At 43.6% G+C, this 18867-nt stretch overlaps 1 protein-coding gene across 1 annotated transcript in view; it reads left to right on the forward strand.

Moving 5' to 3' along the window:
• The first annotated feature begins 198 nt into the window (after window positions 1–198).
• Window positions 199–18867, forward strand: part of CTCF (CCCTC-binding factor) — a 37416-nt gene continuing 18747 nt past the window's right edge. Inside the window, exon 1 of the mRNA XM_074151386.1 lies at window positions 199–239. The gene's annotated coding sequence lies outside the window, so the exon portion shown is untranslated. The remainder of the gene's footprint in view (window positions 240–18867) is intronic.

Raw genomic sequence — 18867 nt, forward strand, 5'->3', positions numbered from 1 at the left:
CACCCCGCTCCGGCCGGCGGCCGCGGCAGCCGCGCTGGCGCATGCGCACTCCGCCCCGCCCGCCGCCATTTTGTGTCCGAAGCGACTGTGGAGCGATTAAACCGCGGGCGGGTGCCGGGCGCTGGCGGCGGCCGCGGCGGGGCGTGCGGGGCGCGGCGGCTCCGCGGGGCCCGTGGGCGGCGCGGGGCGGCGGCGGGAGCCCGGCGGCCGGAGGGAGGCTCGGCGGGGCGCGGGCGCAGGTAAGCGGTGGACGGGGGGTTTGCAGTCGCTTTCTCCGGCCTCTAGGTGTCACGATGGGGCTCCGGTTCGGCTGGGGCCCCGCAGCGGCCGCCGCCGGGGAAGCAGGGGGGCTTTGTCTCCCTCTATCGTTCCCCTAGCGCGGCCGGCACTCTGCCTGCCACCGCCGCCATTCCCCACAGCGCGGCGCTGGGCTCCGGCGGCGAAGGGAGGCCCCGGCGAGGCCCCGGTCGCCCGGCCCGGACTCCATTTTCTTTTCCTTTGTCTCCTCCGCCGCCCCCACCGGGGCTGATTACCGCCCCCCTCCCCGCCACGCCAGCCGCCGGCAACCCCCCCCCCCCCTCCTCCTTTCCCTTCCCGTCCCTTCCTCCTCCCCTCCCCCGCCTTCCCCGCCCTGCCGAGCCGGGCCCGCTCCGCTCCCCACCCGCCGCCGCTTCCCCCCTCCCCCCCCGCCCTCCGCCATCCTCCTCCTTCCCCCGCCGCCTCCGTGCGAACCTCTGCGGGGCTCGGCCCGGTGCCCTCCGCCCGTTGACCTCCCTGCGTGGCCGGTTCCGTGACCGCGGGTGGCTGCGTGTGTCCCGGTGTGTGTCCCCCCCCGTGTCCCCCCCCTCAAGCCCGGCTCCTGCCGGCCGCCGCCTCGCTGCGCTGGCGTGTGCTCTGCGGAGTGAGAGGCGCCTGCGAGGCGCAGAGCGGGACTCGAGCTCCCTCTGCAAGGCAGGCTGAGCAGCGCCATGCAGCACCGGGAGGCGGGCACGGCTGGGGGGCGCCCGCTCTCGCCGCGATGCCCGGTAGCCAACCCCCCCCCCCCCCCCCTTCACCTTTCCCCCCCTTCCCGCCGCTGCTCCTGGGGAGCCGGTGCTTCTACCACCCCACCCCCCTCGCCCCCGTGGCGTGGTCGGTAGCTGGGGCTGGCCACCCACCCGGCGACAAGTTGTGGCACTTGTTTCCATTTGGCCCAGGTCACTCGCCTTCCCTCCTTCCTTTGCAGCCTCGGGGATCTGGAGCTCATCGCCCATCCAAAACCCATCGCCCCCCCGCGAGCCCATGACTCATCCAAAACCCATCGCCACCCTCCTTCCCTTCCCCCCCTAGCCCATCATTCATCCAAAACCCATTGCCCCCCACCGCCCCGAGCTAATCACCCAGACAAAACCCTTGCAAACCGCCGTTTTATTCCCTCCCTTCCATGGGTTCGAAGCATAGAACCCCATTCTTTTTGGAGGGCACTTGGCCCGGGCCACCCTCCTTCTTCCATAGCCTCGAGGATCCGAGCCCATCATCCCCTCCCAGAGCTCCCCACAGAGCCCATCGTCCCTCCAAAACGCATTGCAAACCGCTGTTTTAATCCCTCCCTTCCGCGGGTTCGAAGCACAAAACCCCATTTTTTTTTTGGGGGGGGGGGAGGAAATTACACATACTGTGTCCAGACACTTCGTGTTTTGTTTTCTGTCAACTTCAAATTTCTTTGCTAAAACGTGTCCAGTTTGGCCTCGCCTTAGCTTTGTGGAACTACTTTGGTACTGGGGGTTTGTCACGCTGAACGCATCCTTTTCTTGTCAGTGTAATCCTCAGGACTTGCCTGCTGGTGAGAATGAGCTCGCTTTCCTGTTTGTGACTTCCTATTTTTTTAACCCAGTCTTTCCCCCACTTAAATAAATGCTTGGCCCTTTCTCACCTCCTGCCAGTTACCAAATCCTAGTAGTAAGCTCCAGAGGTGTTATTAGAAGCATTTGAAACACTGTTTACCACTTCCAGTATATGTGTTTTTTGTTTCAGTGAAGGAAGCGTGTAAATATTTTCTCAGGTTCTCCAATTTAGTCTGCTTGTGCAGAGCCTGTTGAATTTGCAGGAGTCTGTTGGGTATAAGGAATAGCTCCATGTTGTATTCAAGCTGCAGTTCTTATTAACCGTACCTTGCATTTTACTTTGGTACAGGAGACATCGTTAAAGACTGAAGGAAAGAGAAATTTGAGCATGAGGACAAAGCAGTGCTTTCTCTTTTTCTTTTTTTTGATAGATTTTCTTACTTTCATTTTGCTTTTCTTCTGGATGTATAGTGCTAGCTCAATTTTGATGTCCTCCGTATGTATAGTATACATGAGGAAGGTTATAAGGATGCACTGAATGGCTTCACTAACACTGTTGAAACTTTATGCGATATTTCTGAGGAGTGCCATCTGAGCAAAAGGTGCACAAAGTAAGTTCTTACAGCCTCAGGTGGGGCCCTATAGCTGAGATAATACAGCGAGTCTCGCCCCATTTGGACAGAGCTGGGGGAGCTGTCACCAACGGCATTAAGTTCACCAGCAACTCGTGCCTGCAGCACAACAGGGAAAGAGCTATTTCAAGAACTGCTTTTCATATTAGCAGGCTGTATCTTGACAATTAGTGTGTATCGTTACCAGCTCTTGCGGCTGCAGGTCGGTACCTGCCTGAGGTGGTACTGGTGCCATTGCCTTGAAAATGCCAGAAGCTGACCTGTGTTATTTTTGTGTTTATTCAGCATTGACCTGAAAAATCTAATTATATGTGATTACTTAGGAGTTTTTGTATAGAGCCTACTCCAGGACTTAATTTCGTCTCTTCCCTTTAGTACTTCGTGTCCAAGAACTCTTGCCTTTCTAATGAAGATTTTTGGAAGTCAGATGTTGGGCATTATTAGGTTTATCTGCTCTCTGTGAAAAGCCAGCTGATTCCTTGCCCTTATCCCCTGTTCTTTGGCAGATTCTTCATCTCTTGTGACGTCAAGCAGTGTTGAGCACTTCTTGCTCTGTCTGAATGCTTTTTTGGATGTTAGCTATTTCAGATATGTTACATATATTTATTATATTTGCATAAAAACTCCCTGATTCATCCATAACAGCGAGTCTTAATTCTCTTACCTCATCTTTACCAGAGAGGGAGTGCTTGAGGGAGTAGTAGAGCATTAGGATCACAAATACGGCTTTTTCCTGTGCTTGTACCTGCTCGAGAGATATAATATATAAACATATATATAAAGTAATCTAAAGAACAGCCACCGAGGCTCCCCGCGTACCTGAAGGCAGGCACTGGCTGAACTGCTGGTCTTCAGCTTCCACAGTGGAGCCGAAAGAAACCAAAGCTTTGATTCGGTGGTTGTTTTGTTTGTGTTAACTTACTGAACTGTTCTGATTTGTTTGCTTAACTTTAAACCTCTGCTCATCCTTTTGGCTCTGGTTCAGATGCCCAGTTCAGGCTTTGTTGTACTAAACCTTGATATTTCAGTACAGTATCAAGCTCTACTGCTCTGCATGGTCTTAGGGACGCACAGAGATCCAGGAAGCTTCCCTGTTTTCTGCTCATAAAAATGGTTCAGAACATGGCTTTTGTTTTTTCAGATTTTTTGCTGAAACCTAGAGAGAATATTTGTCCTGTCCTCACTGTAATTGAAGATGTTGCTTTTTTTTTACTGCAGGATATTTTAATTTAATTTCAAATGCCCTGTTCTGCTGCTCCTCCCACTTCTCTCCAATAATCCGTCATTCTTCAGGAGTTAAATTATCTGCTTATTCTAGACAGATACTTCATAAGAAACTAAATAGCTGCTTACCTGAGTGATCTCAGGATTTTCTGATTAACAAAAATAACCTTGAAAAGGAAGAGTAGAATAAACATGAGGTGGGTAGGGAGTTTTAAGTTTTGGGTCATATTAACATTCAGGTAACTGAACAATTTTGGGGTCTAATACAAATTATAGCTAAAGTGAAGTTTCCCTCATTTAGTATTACAAAAACTTGGAAACTACCAAGTCTTAGTATCTTTCCAATATGGTTCTTAACAGGTGAAAATGCAGAAGTCGTACAGAGGCAGCCCTCAAGAACGGTGTGGTTTACGTGCATTACTTAGGGGAGATCCGTGATAGAATGGATTCCTGAAGAATTGTTCTTTTAATTACCCCCAGAGATGAAGTTGGGAGTCAAAGATATTTACAGTTACATTTCCTATGTAATGGTTTGTTTTTAGAGACTCTTCAGTTCCAGCTCTTTACTGTCAGCTCCCTGAGGATTTCAGTGTGCTTTGTGGAGTGGATATTCAGAGGTGAGGTCAGGTATGTTTAAAGGCATTGAAAAGCACAAAAAGTGCAGAGCTCAGTTAGGATCTGCTGACCAGTTACACAGGGGAGGGCTACTGTACTGGTAACAGTGAAGCAGCTCTGCTACATGATATTTTCTTTACACTCTGTAGTTCAGGTAATATGCCCAAGTATGTTATTCTTTTGCCAGTCAGCTCTCAGCATCTGCCATAGAAACAAACCCATGACGTTTCTAAAGCTTCATGGGTTTCACTGAAAAGCTTCACTCAAAGGTAAAGGCTGAGAAAGGAGATTAAGCTAGGAGATTAAGCTCAGGTTATACTGAAAATCTTATTTTACCTCTCTTCTTTTTTTCCCCAGAACCTAAAAAATTTCTGTTGACTCATTGAACTTGTCAAACTCTAACAAAAAGGAAGCCAAATCACAGATTGTTTGGAGCGTGAAATGCACCTTTGTCTTTACTAATATGAGATATATAAGCTTCTAATCATGATGCAAACATTAGCAGGTAAAGTAGCTATCTGTAAAGTAGAGGAGAAAGTCGCTTGGTCTAACTATATAAAGAATGTTACTGCCTTAATTGAGATGTCAAAGTAACCCTTATTCCCTCTTTCAGTTATTTAGAATTAGGTTGCTGTTCTGAAAGCTGCTGAAATTCCTCTGTTGGGTGTTTTTGGTTTTGGGTTGTTTTTTTTTTTTAACCAAAAGAAAAAATGTTTTGCCTTGTGTTTGCTTTTTCTATTATAAAACACCCCCCAAAACCACCACCAAAGTACATTGGGAGGTGATAGAGAGGTTTGCCTGGGCCAGTGTGGTTTTTTTCCCCACTTCTAGCACTGGAATATTCCTACCTGTAGTAATGGAAGGAATATTGTATAGATGATGCACTTTGGAACACTAGGGAAATTCCAGGAGGCCGGAGTAGTGCTGATGTATCAATATTAAAAGGAGATGGAGTGGATGAACGTGGCAGCAAGTAACGTAGCACTGTGCAGAGGCACCTGGCTATAGAGGGTATTTGACCAGCAGTGCATGATGTTAATACGTATATAATTTACATTATTACCAGCTCTCCCATTTTTTTTTCTTAGTACAGCATTTAGTTAACAATGAGAGAAAAGGATGTAATTAATCCTCATAAATAAGGCTTTAAAGAAACTAGACCTTGTTAAATTTATTATTTGGCGTTATTAAAGGTAACCCTCTTGATGTCGAGGACCTTACAGAATATAAAATTTAGCACTGAATGCCTTTTGGTTCAGGAATAGTCTGAGGGTGTACAAGACTGAGTGGTTTCCATGGATGTTCAGCAAAAAAGGAATTGGTTGACAAAATTTGTTTTCATTACTGATGTTGTTGGTGCAAAAATTTCTGAGTTAAAACTCTTGCATGATAAAGTTGTGGAAAGGCAAATAGCACTAAGGCAGCTATGCTGACTGTCAGGTGAGATGGATCCATGGAGATGTATGTGCTAAGGTGGAAAGCTGTACACCTGGGAACAAGGCAATCCAGCTGAATTTAAATCCAGGCACGTGGTATCTAGGAGATAGATACATCTCTCTTTCCAGGAGAAAGCAGTGGCTGAAATGTATTTTGGAATTATAGTGGATAAACAACTTAAAGATGAGTTTCCAAGGTGATGCTGTGACAAAGAAGCTAATGTCATTCTCAAGTGCATTAATGGAATGAGTAGAGGTACGTTTTTTGTGGGGGGTGTGAAATCATTACCAAAACACTATATATGGTTCTGGCATCAGCACTTAACAAACAAACAAAAAAATTACCATCTGCGAGGGGGATTGGTCTCCAATCTGATGGAGAGCTGAGAAGTAGCGCCATGCAGTGAAGAGTTTACTGTGCAGCTTCTTGGCAAAACCGAGAGGTGGCTTGATTAGAGTCCTCAGATATCTCCCTGGCAAGATAACAGTGGATATTAGTGAGCTGTTTCTATTCTTGCTGATAAACACAACACGAATTTGTAGTCAGATAAGTTCAAATTAAAAGCCCAAGTTTTTCACAGTCAAGGTGATTAACCATTGGATTATGATATGAAGAGCAATCGTGTATTTCTTCATTTCTTAACATCTTTGAATCAAGATGGTGGAAAAAAAAATCTGAAAATTGCTTCAGCCAGCTGCAAGGTACTGCACTACTTTTGTTACAGATACATTTAGAGAACTGTAATTAAGAGATCAGAGTCCGTGGTCAAAGGAGAGGTGATCCTGCTGAAGAAAAAAAGATGGGGAGCAGCTACTTTTTTTTCAGCAGTTTCCCTCTGTTTGAACAAAAATAGGTTTAGGACTTTTCCTTAGAAATCTAGAACATGATCAAGCCAGTAAACTCTTCCGAAGAGGAGAAACTAAGGAGGTACGACATAAATATTGGAGATATGTCAAAGTAGTATCCTGTATATTTTAGTCCAAGTTTGTGAGTGTAAAAAAATCCTTATCTGTGGCTGTAGCGAGCTGCTGGTGGGACAAACGTTTGTCCTCTGCTGCCAGGGGACATTGCTGGCTCCTCTGCAGCTTCTTCTCTACCAAGTAGCCCAAGGACCTTCTCAGACAGCCCCAAGCCTCTGTCGCTAAAGGGGTTCTTCCTTCCCAGTTTGTAGCATGGGAAGTACTCGGTGAGGGTGAAGCAAGGTGGTATTTATTGAACCCACTTCAGAAAATACAGCTTTATAACAGTATTTTTTTATTAGCTAAAATTATTTATTGAATCATATTTTATATATTGCATTTATATGTGTTGTGTGAAATTTATTTTATATGCAGTGACCCTCGTTTTAAAGTGGATACTGAGCAAAATAATCAGGAATGAAACTAGGGAGAGTAAAGCTGTGGAAGGAGTGAAAACAGCACTTAATAATTTTGAGCTATGACTTGACACAAGTGTTTGACACTTTCTGAGCTCTACAGAACGTTCCAGTGAGTAGCCTAATGGCGGACTAAGCGTGTCTAGTGGAGATTGCTGAAAGCTAAAAGTACTTTTAATGTATTATGTATGATAAAAAGGTGGGAAGGGGGAACTGTAAGGTTGAGAACTCTCTCAGCTGCAGAGAGAACTTCTGTATAACCCACGTGCTCATCTGGCTGGTAATTTCAAGTACCTCATGCTTGAGTTCAGCAAGTCTGGTTTCTCCTGGCTGTTTGTCAGAAGGCCAGTAGGGTTGTTCTGCTGCTCCCACTTGTGTTCTCTGCAGAAATTCCATCTGTCCAGCCCCATTGCTGTTCTGTGGGCTCACACAAAGCCAACTTTTTAGGTGGATGCAGTGAGTTTTGTGGTGAGCCTGTAGCATGTAGCTGGAAGGAATGTGGAAAATCCACCATAATTGACTGGAGGCTCAGAAAGGGATCAGGAGGTCCAAAGACTAAAATCCTTAATCCCGTGGCTGGGTGTTGGGGTGAGGTGAATCACAGACATGACTGATACTGTTCTTCCCTACACAGCCTTTCCTGCTTGAGGTTTTGGGGACACACTGCTGGATTAGATGAACACTGATCTGTCCTTGCAGGGCATTTTTTTAAATGTTGATATTGGAGAATGGAAAAAAAGGAAACAAATTCCTACCTATTGATAAAAGCTTTAAAAGTGGGCGTACAGCTCTGGTTACATTGGGAATAACACCAAAGTGTTTAGGGAAGTAAAAGCTATGGTTTCCCTGGAAAACCAATTTGGCTTGTCAGGGTTTTGTGACCTCATCTCCTTCCACTAGTGTGCTGGTGATGAGGCCAGTTAGTGAGTTGGTCAGCTCAGTTTGCTTCCTCTGTGTGTGTGTATGTCCCCAAAAAAAGGTGCGGGGCAACTAGATATAAGTGGTTGTGGAAAAACTGCAGCCCTGAATTTGATTTAAGCCTTTGTGGAACCTTGCCTCAAAATATTTTGGGCTTTCTGAAAAGGTAGTTGAGACCTAAAGTACTAATGGGAGCGTTTGGGTATTTGTAAACATTTTTTTCTCTTTTGAAATACTCTATGTTTAAAATCACTGTCAAGGGAATTGAATTCTCCCATTGTTTAATGATGAAAGAGACCTCGTTGCTCTGGACCAGCTCCTGGAAGAGCTTTTCTCTGCTGTGGAACCAGTAGTGATTTTTGGCCAATCACTTCACCTTCTTGTGTGTTTTTTCTGTCTCCTTGTTTTTGCAAAGCTATTTTCTTGAAACCACCTCTAACATCCAGAGAGATAAAATGAAAGTAGAAAATGCTACTGAATTAAAAATGGCTTAAACCCTGGTTTAAGGTTGTAGGTACTTGACATAAATGTAACAATACTACATTGTAAATCAGGGGCCTTCTAAACTGTTTGCAGTGGAGGGGCAATAATAACTTTAGTTTTGCCTTCCCAGTATGTACTGGGAGAGAACCCTTTAGTTCTCCCTCACTTCAGGAGGTTTTCAGATTACAGATTGGAAAAAAATAATCAAATTTTCAAAGGCTAGTAGTTTCAGTTAAAGCTTACCAGATGATTAAAACCTTTTTTCTTTTCTTTTCTTTTTGGAGGGTGGAAGAAGTTAGTGTTACCCAGCATTCCTGCTGAGTATAGAACTTACTGCCATTTCTGATCTTTGAAGAGAGGTTTATCGCTTCCTGTGGCAATACTGAATACTCAAAAGGTACTCATTGATTCCTTCATCCTTGCCTACTTTCCATACTAATGTTCTCCTTCCTGCTCAGGAATGACTGTTGTTGGCTCCTACCTCCTCTGAGCTACTGGAGCATGATAGGAGCCCAGGGTGGTTTATCCTTGGCTCCTGCGGTGTGTGTGGAAATAGTTTTGTCCTGTTGAAGCAGCTGCATCCTCTCCCTGTTCTACCAGCATTTTGACCTACATGAAGAAGAATTTGGCGGCTTCCATGACAGTACGATGGAGCAGAATATCAAATATTCAGATGTCTGACTTGCCTGACGTGATGGTTTGGTCTGTAATGGTTTTGGAGATGCTTTGCGTGGCTTGTGCAAACAAATCCTTAGGGATGTTCTCTCCACCTCCACCAGATTCAAAGTGGGGAGACAGCACTGAAAGTTTGTTAGAATTGGTTAGAAGTACTTGATCCAGTGCAGTTGCGGGCTGATGTGGTGTTTTACCGCTTGTTCTTGTCCCAGAGCTGCCATTTGCAATAGTCTGTGCCATGCTGGCAGCCAGGGAGACTTTTCAGCCACTTTCTGGCACTGGAGATACAACGTCTTGATAAGATTCTGGAGAAAACAGCACACAGTGGTCCTTGTTTTTTCAAAAACAGATTTTTCTTTTTTATTAGTTTGGGTTTACTGATTGTGGTCCTTAGTTTTTCCTCCAAATTAGAGAAAAAATAAATTAGTGATGTCATTTGTCACTGCTTCCACCTTTTCTGTCTGAAGTTCATGATGTCGGTCTTTGTGCAGCCTCTCTTTGACTTCATATCTCGTGTGGGTTTTTGTCTCCTAAACAATGATACACAAAGCCTGTGCTCTTCTAATGCTTTTCCCTTAAATTAAATACCAGGCAGTTTTGTATATTCATTGCTATGGAAGTACAGGTCAGTAGTAGGTTGCCAAGAATGACTGTGCTTCTGTGCATTAGCTAAAGAACTGGTCGGTGTTTGAGATGTTGCAGAAGTGTTCAAGGTCCTCTAGAACTTGTGTGGAAGCAAGGGCTGAGACCAATAAATCTCTGTCCTCAGAGCATCGTCGTTCTAACTGTATAGATGATTAAAACCTCATTGTTTTGTTGGAAGTTTAAATATATCTTTCATTTTGTATAGTGCGAGAGAATGGTAAAATAATTTGGGTTGGAAGGGTCAACTTGTGGTACCCTGGTTCCATGCTTGGCTCAATGCAGGACTGGCTTTGAAGTTAGATGAGGCTGTTTAGGGTTGTATTTAGCAAATATTTTTCAGTAGCTGAAAGACTAGAATTTCCACAATATCTCTGAGCAACCTGCTCCAATGTTTGACTACTCATGGTGCAGCTTGTCTCTCACATCTTCTCCTTTTACTGTGTACCTCCAAGAGTGTAGTTTTATCTTTTTACCCTCCCCTTGGGTAGTTGGAGGTGGCAGCAAGGTCTCCCTTTAGCCTTTTCCCAGCTAATTGTGTCGGTTGCTCTTGCAGGTCTCCTCCTCTAGCCACCTCATTGTTTTGATAGCCCTCTAATGGGCTCTTTCTGGTGTATGTTAGTGTGCTAAGCTCAAAAATGGACGTGTGGAGCACTCAAATTTCCAGCTTATCCCTGTTTTTCTTCATGTATCCCATATGTTAAAGATTGGACGGGAATGTAGGTTCGTGCAAGGTATTTTATGCCAGCAAATGCTCTCGTTACTGTAAGGGAAGCAGGCTGTTTACTGGAAAGGAGGGTAGGGGTGGCTCTTCCCTCTGGGACATTACCATGGAGGGGATCAGAACAAGTATGCCTTGCAATTTTGAAATATGCAGTGCTGGGAAACTTTGCTCCTTGGGTTGTACAGGATTAGACTGATGTTCCTCAAGTGATGTCCGAGTTGCTTACTTCAAAACTCCAACAATGCCTTTCATTATGGAGTCAGTACCTTGTGAAAAGAGAACAGTGGTGGTTGTGCTTCACATTAACCCACCATCAGTTGTAATCTGCGGATATCCCTGTAAACTCTTCTGAATTTGTGTTGTCTCTAGTGTGGAAAAGAACTACAATTATTACTGCTTTGTTTCTCTGTTACCCTACTAAGAAACTGGGCTCAATCTTTATTCGAAACAGATCTCTCCACTGTTAAGTCGTTTGGCAAGCAGAAGGTTGGTTTTTGAAAATTGGAATAAAACTATTTTTTCATTTCAAAATATCAGGAAACCCAAAGTTAGGATTAAAGAATAGTGATAGGTAAAAGGATGTCTCCATTCAATTAGATGTGCCCTATTGAAGAGTCCTGGTGTGTTTTGTCCCGTGATGAAACTTCTGAGTTGATGGTGTTTGCTTTGCGTTGAGTGTTTTCTGAATGGAGAAGTCCTTCACTCTTCAGGATTTTCTGTGTTAATTTATTAAGTGTTTAAGTTTTAGGAAATAGCAGTCTTCTCCAGGGTTGCAAGTCGGGAATAAAACCTGGTTTTATCTGCTGACCACCACTGTGCAGGAGTTCTCACAGCACAGAACCTGGCGAGGATGCAGCTTGTGTCAGCAGTTTAATGTGCCCTTCACAGCGGAGCACATCCTGTGTTACCCTCCGAGTGTCCCCTTCTCTGGCCAGGGAATGTATACAGCATATGTCAGAGTTACTTTTACAGAGTAAGTTTTAAGTGAAAAATGATCACCTCCAAATGCTTTTTAAAAAGCTCGTTATCACTGAGCATCCATAGCTCCAACAAACTTCTTATCAGTAGTACTCTTTGACGTTGATAAACAATTAAAAATAGATTTGCCAAGGTAAAAAAAAAAAAAAATGCAGGCAGAACCCAGACTTGAGTACCCTGTACTAAATAACCAGGGAGAAGAACCGGGACGGGGGGGGGAGTACTTAAATTCAAAGGGTGTAGAATGAGTGTGAAATTCCACACTGCTTGGCCCACACCAGGGAGTGTGGCAGGAGTATGTGCCTCGCTGGAGAGTGACTCCTGTGGAGCTGCTTAATGTTCCTGGGGTTTTTAGCATGTATGTACACCGAGGACTGAAAGGGAGTACAAATGAGAAATAGCGTGCTGTCTTGTAAATATTGTAGTTCCGTAAATGTGAATATTCTAAGCTCTTAATTGATTAGGGTAATCACAACTCTTCAACGAGCTGAGGCTGCTCCTCCTCATGCTAACAAGGTTAGAAGCCTGTTAGAGGCTGATTTTGTTACTTCATTGGTGTGTTATGTGCTGTATTGACAGTATGTAACGGGTTATACTTGCTCCGATTTATACCCCTTTAACAATAAGAACTACTTTTGTGTTGTGATTTGGTGTTCCACGGCACGGGAGGAAAAGGACGTCTGAAGTAGCATAACCGGCTCAAAAATGTCATATTGCACTCTTAATTTGACACGAGGCGTACAGAGTTGTGGTTTGTCAGAACTGCAAATGCTAAAGAGTTTGAGAAGAGGCAGAGAGAGGAGTTTGTCAAAATGAGTTCATTCTTCCTGGTAAATAGCATTAAAGCTGATTAAAATACTCTTTTGGTTTTGTTTAAGGCCTCTTTTGATAGGCGAAGAAGGGGTCCTCAAGCGGTTATAAATGCAGCTCTTCTTAGAGGTGTGGGACTACACATTTTCTATTAAACAAGCATTAAACATTCAAACAGTGCTCCCCCCCCCCCCCTTTCTCTTTTATGTAGTTTCACTAGTGCGACTCATTTGTTCTGTTCCAGTGTGGGTTCTGACATCAAGAGCTGCATGAAGAATAGCCACCATGAAGAGAACAAATCAGTCCAGGCAGAAGTGCAGGAGCGTCAAGAAAATAAACGTAAATTAAGGGGCTTTAAAGCGTGGTTCGCGTTCTGTGCCGAGGCAGTAGTTTCCTCAACGCTTAAAGCTTACGCTGTGCTGGAGGGAACCCTCCTGCCCTGCTTGTCTTTGGGCTGGCCTGAGCGTTTGGCCACACCAGAGACCTGCTCTGGATGGAAATAAGTATCTTTTTGGCTGGGTGAGTTCTTGCCTGGATTTAGTTTCCTGCCCAGCTGCTGTCTTAGAAATGCTTGCGCTATCGTGAGGAGTAGTTGGGGTGCTGCGGGTGGAAATGAGCAGGCAGTTTAAAGGCAGTAATGGTTTCTCTGGCAGAGTTAACGTGCTTGAAAACTAGGCCTTAATCCTGGTGGAGAGGGTTTTTTTTTCCTTCCAAGGTCGAGTGCCTTTGTGGGAGTTGGCTTTTTGCTTTATCTGCTTTGAAAGTTGGTTGTAACAGCGCTTCTAGGGCTCAGTGTATGAGAATATTTGGAAAGGGAGTCCAAAGGAATTAGTGTATAAAACGGATTAAACTGCTTAAAACTTCAGCATGAGGACCACTGTCTAGAGTTCACCTGGGTTGGATTCTATTTACGTGTGTTCCAACACTTATTCTGTGATTCACAAGCAAGAATGACTTAATTTAGGCTCCTGGAGTTTCTCTTGTCCGCCACCCTTCTCCCTCCCATAGGTGTTTCCAAAACTCTCCTGGAATTTCCTGTCTCTGCTGTAACAACAGTAGGCTACACCTCTGAATTTGACAGCCTGACATTAAGTTAAGTAGCACTGATTTTAGTTTTCCTTGTATGCAGCAGGGTGTAATTTTTGAGGTGACTAATTGTTCCTGCAAGGGCAGCTGTTGTTCGAGGGGTAGGACCTGTGGTACTGTCCCAGGGATGAGCAGATTTTGAAGCCTGAATTCCCTTGTCCAGGCAGAGTCTCACTAATTAATGAGCATTTCTGCAAAGATAAAAGGAATTGCTGTGCCTCAACAGTTTCTTCTTGGATACTTGTTCATCCAGATGAAGCCTTAGAGGAAAACAAAATCCAAATGCTCGTAGCTGCTTATGAAGTCTCCAGAATGCCATGTACCTTGTTGCCCTGATCTCTCTTCAGGTGTGGTAGTTTTGATATCATCAGATGGCCAAAGAGTCCGGCTCTACTCAGCCTGATCTTGAAGAAACACCTTTTTTTTTTTTATTATTAGCAGTTTGCAAATAGTCTAAATGAAAGCCTAATTTAATGTGTGAGTGGAGAAATATGGCCACAAATACTTATTGATAAAGCAGTTAACCTTTCCCAGTATTTACCTACAATATTAGCCTTTACTTGTTGCGATAATGGATTTTACAGGTTGTTTTAACCTGAAATAGTTTTCAGTTGTTCGATTTATTACCTTCAAGTATCCCAATGGTCTTTTGTGAGCTCCTTCATCACTTTTGTACTATGAGGAACTGTAAAAGGAAGGGAGTGATTAGTTTTATGACCCAGCATCAGCTGAAAATGAATTCCTGTGTGACTCCTGCTTTTACAGTGTAAATCTTTCTGTATTTTACACCTGGTAAAGTTGCATGTTTGTCCTTCTGAAATGAACTGTCAGGCTGGCAAAATCGAAACCCTTCCTTAATATATTGAAAAGGCAAAAATGTTTTGTTTTAAAGAGAGAGGTTGATACGGAAGTGTTTAGTTCATGTTCCCCCACTTTCACTAGAGAATTCTCTGTGTGACTAAAAAACTAGTGTCATCGAGTGAGAGTGCACTAGCAGTTACTGGAAGAAATAGGGAAAATTGTAAACTAAAATTTAAAAGAGTCTTAGATAGATAGGAATGGATGGAGAAATTAAGGAAGAAGGGAACCAAGGTTTAAAAACAAGAATATTTACTAAAATTGTCTCTACTGCCTTCTCAATAAAACTTCTCCAAATCTAAGTGTAAAAAAAATTGTACTTCCAGAAATAAAGCTGGAATGCTAACACCAGACTGCTTCCTTTGTTAAGGCTTACCATGTCGAGTTCAAAGTCAGTTACAGCCCAAGTGACTTGAATATGTGGGATTTGTTGTCAGTAGCTGCAGTGACTTATTATTATTTATTATGATTGTTTATTTATTATTATTGTTCACAATGCAAGTTTCAGGCAGTTAACCTTATTGTATTAGCTTTCCATTCTAGGCTACAGCTTATTACTGCAGAATTAGCAACACTCGTTGTGGAGGAGCAGTGATTCTGTGGCCTTTGCTGCTGTCAGGTGCAAGGATTAGGAGGGAGCTTGTTCTGCAAACAGCTGAAGGAAAGATATGGAATTGAATTTCCTTCTGTCTTGCCGGGGGACCCTGTGTATATACTCTGTTTTCATTTCTTGTGCGTGTCTTCCCATTAGTTCTTGATCCCAAGTAACAGATTAAATTTATCCTGAGTAATTGCAGAAAACCCCAGGTGTGTGTTACTTGCTGAGTAAAAAAATAAGGGTTGGTGCTGGCTGAGGGTTCTCATCACTCTGAATTATTTCATGAGATGTGGTGGATGTTTGAAAGAGCTCTGCTAAGATCCCTGGGCAGGAGCTAGGGATGTAGGACTGGGAAGGTCACTTCTGTAGGTTACAGAAGGAGGAGAGGGAAAAAAAGAAAAGGGGGAAAAAAAAAAAGGGTAAAAGGGTGGAGGTAGTTGTAGGAATATCACAGGGTGCATTTTGATTTTAATTCTACCCCAAGCGGTTGGGAGGTAATGAATGTCCTGTAGCCAGGGAGATGGCTTGGCTGGACTCTTGGGAGCTTGTAAGGGTGAAAGGTAAAGATGACTTTTGATAACATCTGGCCCAAAGTGTGCTACCTTCACATAAGGTAAGGAAAAGTTAACTTTGGTTCGTAATTAACAGCTAACTGAGTGCAATGGGAGTATGTGGATTTGATCCTGCTTAAATGCTATTGAATTTAAACAGGAAGGTGCCCACAAACTGGCTGTGACCTGGAGGATGCTGGAGAGAGAGAGAGCAGTGTCACCATAGTGTGTATTGGTGGATCGTAGGATGGCACGATGGCACAGAGCAGGGGGACACATCTCAGCATAGCTACTAGCTTCTGGGGGACAAGGTTCTTGTTGTTTGTTTAGGGCTTTAAGGTGGCCTTGGCACTTTTCACTTCCTCCCGTGCCTCTGTCTGCCCAAGCATTCCTGTGGGGAATTGCATCGGAAACTGAACGTGTTCTGACATAATGAAATGTTTTTCCCCACATTAGTTTTCAGCTGGAATTAGTTCTCGATCGAGTTCATTATGGTGAGTGAATTGTTATCTTGATGCTAAGGAAGGGAGAAGGTGAGAGCAGCTCTTTCGACAGCAGTGGTGGGTTTTCCTCTCTTGCAGGGATTATGAAACCATTATGCAAGTTAAGAATCTGCTCTCCTGTCTGCTTAATGAGAAAGGTGGGTAATTTAGTGTAGGGATCCACTTAAACGCTTTGAGTTGCTCTCTGTAGGAATGTGCTCTTCTCCCTGCCCTGTTTCGGGAGGCCAGACACCAGCACAGACACCTGGCTTGGATAACCACCAACAGGACTTCAGATGCTACCAAAGCTGGCTCTCTGCATCTGAGCCCTTAAAGGGTCAATATTTAAGAAAATCATCTTTCTACAACTGTACGTTTGCAGTTGCAGCTGTCATTCCTGTAGCTTTTTAGGTATTTCTTGGGGTTTCGCATTGACAGGCAACACACACGGAAAAAGCTCGAGTATTTATTAACTCATGATGAAGTTTGTTCTTTTGTTTAGCATCTCTCCAAGATGCTAAAATATTTCTCAGAGTAGTTGCTTAATAGTGGATTAATGGCTGTCTTTTTTTTTTTTTTTTTTAATTTAAAGTTATAGTAGATATTTGTGAAGTAGGATATTTGATTTTTTTGTTTTCAGTGGCAGTGTTGTAAATGGCAAGGAAGAAATGGGGAAAACAGCTGGAGATGGGTGTAGCGGTAATAACCAGTGGGTATGGAATTTAATGCAGGAGGAAAATGAAAGCTTTAAGTTTCCAGCATGAGAAAAATACTTATATAAAAGAAACTGATCCCAGTGTTCTAGTTTCTGCTGTTGTAGTAAGTCTTCTGTGTTTTGCATGTGATAGGATATTTTCACAGTGCCAGTGCTATCTCAAGATGTTGATGGGATGCTACCTGTTCCTTAAAGTTCTGTGAGCTTTGTCAAGTAGTTTCACATTCCTAGGCTTATCTTTAAATTAAAAAAAAAAAGGAAAAAGCCTGTTTGGATCCAGCTGAGCCCCTTCTCTTGAGTGTAGTACCGTGGCTGAACTTCTAGAACCACCTGGAGTTGAGCAGCTTTATAGTAGTGTTCGTGAAGTGCTAAAACCACTAACAAATTTTTTTGGGGGGAGCATGACCCTCCACAGAGCTCTTCAAACATCTTCCTGCTGCTTTCCCAACTGTGCCAGGATTTTTTTGATTCTAGTGCCACACTGTGTGGAGAATGAGAACTGGCGTGATTTTAAACTGCAGTAGGGGCTCTTTGAGAAGAGGTTGCACGTTCACCTCCTTCATAGTCTGGAATTGTTGCCCATGTAGGGGTATTACTGATATGCCCAGGAGATTGAGCAATTAATAGTGAATAAGAGCAGTGCTGGGAAAGGCTGCACTTAATGCTGTGTGTTTTCTGTGTATCTGTTTGCCACCTTCATCTCTTGTCGGGGAAGGCCTGCTGGAGGAAATGGAAAGGCTGCCTGCCTGTTAAACTCCCTGATTTTTGACTGTACTTAGTTGGAAGGCATTTCAGAAGAAAAATGTGGCTATTTCACAATGGGGAAGGAGAATGGCCAAGCACTCCTGCATCTGCTAATGTCTTAAATACTTGACATACATGCTGACTGGAAGCAGGGAAAAAAAGAAAAAATTACCTTTTGTCCATAAACCTGTTACATGTATTTATTTTTTTTCTTTCTCTTGCTTTAAGTGGCAGAAATAACTGTAGACTCCTAGGTGAGGTTTCTTATTCCTCCCTTCAGCTTTTGAAGGTTCACAGGATATGCAGGAGAAACATGTCTCCCATGTTGTACACAATGCTTTATTTCCACTCCTGTATCAATTTTAATAAGGGACGAATCCATAAGGGTTAAAGCCATGACAATTTTGGAATGGGATGTGTATGTGGATTGACTTGAGTTCAAAGTCTGAATGTGTTGCAGGGTTGGGGTGGCTTTTTTGCTTGCTAGCTGCTGCTATTTTCATTATTTTATCCAAAACCTGATTGACAGTTTGTATTTGTCTTCATTGTTTCTATTGATTTTTATAATTATTTTTTTCCTCAAGTGAACTGTATATTGCAGCACGAAATCTACTTTTCAGTTGCTTTGAACGTTCTACAGTTTTTAATGAGACTGTGTCTTGTTTGACAAAAAATAAGTATTTTGCTGTATTTTGGTCCATGTAGTTTGATGCAGCTCAAGGTTTGTGTTTGTTTTTTGTTTTGTTTTTTTTTTTTTTAACATTGGCTGAGAGGCAAATGCCTCTTTGTGGCAGTAACTTTATAATAAATAACACAGCGAGAAAAACATGCAGTTGCACTAACCATCTTAATATATTAACATCTGTCCCGGGGTTTGTACTGTCTGCATTGACATTTACAGCAAGTTGTTTAATGCGTCTCCAATTAAGTTTGTAGGATTGCATTAATGGAATACTCTGTCTCAGTCTCTCTGCGTTGATGTGGGGAGTTTTAGCAGCCTTGCTGTGCTGGAAGCGTTCTTAAACCCTCTTCCCGAATGTGAAGAGTTTATACCTTCAAGACTTTGCTGGTTTAAGCGTGAGGCTTTTGGAAGGGACCGAGAGTCTCAAACTGCAACACAACTCTTTGCCATTTTCCTGTGCAGCAGTCAATGGGGCTGCTTGGCTTTTAATTACTTTCTCTTAATCAACCTTTTAATTTCTTTTGTTGGAATAAGACGTCAGTTGTATTAAATGCATCCCTGCCTTATTTCTGCCTGTTTCAGTTTCTCAGATGAGCTGCCCATGAATTATTTGGAAAGGCTTAGGGCTGTTGTTTGAATGTCACAACTTTTTTACCTGGCTAATTGGAACGAGCCGTTGGGTGACGCAGCGTCTCGTTTGAGTCGGCAGAGCCCATTGAGCGAGCATCTGTGTAAAGAATGGCTTGAGTTATTATTTCAGATGTTCTTTGGTCTTTCCATGGTCACTCTCCTTCTGGAAGTCCTTCTCTTTTTTT

This window comes from Numenius arquata, chromosome 8, assembly GCF_964106895.1.
Source record: "Numenius arquata chromosome 8, bNumArq3.hap1.1, whole genome shotgun sequence".
Lineage (NCBI taxonomy): Eukaryota > Metazoa > Chordata > Aves > Charadriiformes > Scolopacidae > Numenius > Numenius arquata.